This window comes from Hippocampus comes, unplaced genomic scaffold (assembly GCF_001891065.2).
Source record: "Hippocampus comes isolate QL1 unplaced genomic scaffold, H_comes_QL1_v1.1 scaffold42, whole genome shotgun sequence".
NCBI classification, from domain to species: Eukaryota; Metazoa; Chordata; class Actinopteri; order Syngnathiformes; family Syngnathidae; genus Hippocampus; species Hippocampus comes.
Window position 1 is genome coordinate 229,357 of NW_017805107.1, and position 3,527 is coordinate 232,883.

Here is a 3,527-nt window from a genome sequence, read left to right on the forward strand (position 1 = left end):
AGCTCTCCTTGCCCACATGCCAGGGCAACGAAAGGCATAGACTGACTAAATTTCATCAATGTGAACCGGACGTTATCAAAATACACTGATTGGTGACGTACTGTACACACACACACACACACACACACACACATTGAAAAGATGATGCAAGTGTGACGTAGATGATGGTAAGGAAGCCGAAAGAGCTGGAAAAAGGTGGCTGGGGTGAGGGAAGCCTAGGCTTCTCTGCTATAGCTGCCCCCCCCCCGCCCCCTTCGTAACCTGACCTCAATGGAACAAAATGGATGTGTGGATTTTCGTTTTAGATTTTAAAGGCAAACCACAGACTATTCATGCTGAAATATGACTACTTTCATGGGATGTGCTAGAACTTTATATCTTGGCTGAAAACTGTTCACATTAACATGAAAAAAATAAATAAATCATCGAGCAGGGATGGGCAACGTAAATGCTGGTGGTGGCCACAATTTTTGATCAATGTTGCCAGATGTGTGACAAAAACACTATGAACACAACATGTGGTCAACAAAGGGTTGAAAGTTCACAACAAAATAGCCACATCGTGTAAAATGCAAAAAGCTCTCTTGCATAAAAATTGCCATTCAAGGACGGCACAAAGCTGCTGAACAAGAAACCAACATTATGTGCAAGAACTCATTTGTAAATTGTTTTCACAAAAATAAACTCATGCAGAATTTAAATTTTAATGAGGTCCAAAATTTGTTCTATGTTTGTCCTGCATAATCATTCAAATCCCACAAAAAAATGTATGAAGCCTCCTGACATTGTTGGATAGAGCGGTAGACTATAAGAACCAGTTTCAGCGCAACCAAGACATGTCTTCCATCTAGTGGTGATGTGTGATTTTACAACGTAAAACTACAGTCGACCCTTGCATATTTGCAGTTTGGCGCCTGTGGATTCATATTTTCAAGGAATTTTTTTCTTACTTTTTATTTCTTTCCAGGATGCCCCTCACCCCAACTTGCCCTAATTTTTTTGTTTTCGTGGAAAACATATTTTGAATACTTATCAGCATTTTTTGAAGACATTTTTGGGGTTAAAAAAAATTGGAAATGAATCAAGGGGCCACTCAGAGTTGCCCATCCCCGATGTAAAGTATAGTTTGTGTCAAAAGTCATCCCAGTAAGCAGACTAGGTTTCCAACTTTGACTGTTGGAGACTTTTTAAAATAGTATGATGTAGTGTACATATCATTTGGGCTACGAATTGATTGCCGCACGAAGACACACAGTCCATAATACTAGCAGGATCTATCTTTGCATTATGTACTGTATGTTCGTAGAACTAACCTCAGAATACCTCTCAAATTATATCGTGAAATCTTTTCAAGCTCCGGCATTTAAGGTGAGTACGTATAAATGATGACAGGGATGTTCCCAGGATGCGTGTTGTGCATTTCGTCACACCGGTGTGCGTGTGTGAGACCAAAAAAAAAAAGATAAAGCGAGCACAAGTCTTTGTGTGTTGAATTTGGCGAACTCCACAGAGTCCCTCAAGGGTCCTTGAGCAAAGGGATCTGGGAGAATGTTGGAGGTGCCAAGAAGAAAGACCCCTCAAGAGTGAAAACACACTAGCGTTAAGTTATTAGCTCCACTTTGAGACGTGTATGTGAAACAAGCTCTCACAAGAGCTGCTGAGAATCCCTTAACTTGCATTACTCCACCCCCTGGCTTTGTGTCTTTTTTTTTTTTTTCCATAAGGCGACCATGAGGGTTCTTCTCTCCATGTGGATAGATCTTCGGGCCCAATTATCTGGCTACAATGCTCAATTAGCCATAATCCCTCTTTTGGGTTGATAATGGAGGGGCTTTACGTTTTACTTAAGGACGAAGAAGCACTTTATGTACCGTAAGAGAGATGCCAGCCATGATATGAAAATGTTGTTTATAAATGTGTGCTGTTGCAGTTTAGATGCAGTGTTGTCCAAGTTTCTTCTAAAATCCTCCGACTACCTTACGACATACTACATTATATTGGTCTATAGCAGGGGTGTCAAAACAAATTTTTGTCGCAGGCCACTTTAAAGTTACATCTTCCTTCAGAGAGCCGACAGTGAAAACACACAAATGTTGTCTCATCGCATTATTACAGTGGTACCTCTATCTACTTACGAACTTAATTAGTTCCGGAAGAAATTTCTTAACTAGAAAATTTTGGAAGTAGAGATGCATTTTCCATGTAAATGTCCTAATCCGTTCCAAGCCCCCCAAAATTGAGACATAAATCTTTTCGAAAGCATAAAAATGCAGCAAAATATGTAACAATGTTACAATTCGATTATTGCACATTAATGAGAGTTGTTCATAATGTAAAAAACAAAGAATAAAGAATAAAAATGATGGTCATTTAACTTTTAACTGTGTCCTCATCATTTTTTTGCCCTCTTTAGTTCATGTTCTCTCTCAGAAGTTGTTTTTGCCTGGCATTTTGTAAAGAGCTGAGCAAAGGACGTCTGCGTTTGTCGGCTTTTAACAGTCCTTCGAAAATGTCCAAGGCAAACATCAGCAGAGTGAGCGATCGCCGGACTGGTGAACATATTTTCTGGGGATTCACATTTACGTAAAACTATCGGAACGCCCGAGAGGCGAATGACGCGGACGCCTGGGAATAGCCAATGGCAGAACATCTAAAAGTATGGTGCGTTCATGAAACTCGGAGCTGCGAGTATACATACTGTATTTTTACCTTTCGTATCTTGAAATTTCTTTCGTAACTTGAGGCAATATTTTCCTGTTGAGGCATTTCACTTAAAAATTTCGTATGAAGAGACGTTCGTAAGTAGAGGTACCACTGTACTTGAACACACCAAATTTAATGTATTACTAGTTTTGAAATCAGTCAACTACAATAGCCAATTATTGTTCAAGTGACTATAAACAGGGTAACAAAATGATTGCAAAATCTCATCATTTAATATACATGACAATTTCACATTTTGGTACAGGTTTTTGCAAGGATCATGCAAGTTGACGCACATGATTTTCTTTCGGGCGGGGGGGCACATTAAATGACATGGTGGGCCGGATCTGGCCCCTGGGCCTTGACCTTTACACCTTAGTTCTACAGTGGGAGATAGTTAAACAGAGATGCAATATTTCCAGTTAAAAAAAACATTTTCAGGCCAAATTAGTGAACTTGGACAAGATTTTTTGGCGCACTAATGTGCCATGGCACACTGGTTGGGAATTACTGAATTACTCCCACCAAAATATTAACTTGGTTTTATCATTTAGTTGGTGTCGAATGCCAAATTACAAATGATAACTCAAGGATCCTACTGGGCCCACTTTCCATTGGATGTCGTCATTCGCGGGCGGCTTGGTCCCTATTTCACCTGAATAGCGTTTTTTTTTTTTTAACTTGCTCGACTGGTTATGAAGCGTCACTTTTAACTGGCTCAATAAGCAATGTCATATTCTGTGTTGGGATTCCCAATTAAAAGAAGCATTAACCTTGTTTACAGAACACAAGTGCAAGGGCTGCGAGTGTATTGACATTAAACA

General features: G+C 39.7%; 1 long non-coding RNA gene across 1 annotated transcript; it reads right to left on the minus strand.

Annotated features, from left to right (window-relative positions):
- Positions 1 to 1,583: 1,583 nt before the first annotated feature.
- Positions 1,584 to 2,552, minus strand: LOC109513161 (uncharacterized). The gene is made up of 3 exons (XR_002167671.1): positions 2,287 to 2,552; positions 1,982 to 1,987; positions 1,584 to 1,594 (listed from the first exon to the last, which is right to left on the minus strand). It is a non-coding gene; the product is annotated as an uncharacterized LOC109513161 (long non-coding RNA).
- Between the last annotated feature and the right edge of the window lie 975 nt (positions 2,553 to 3,527).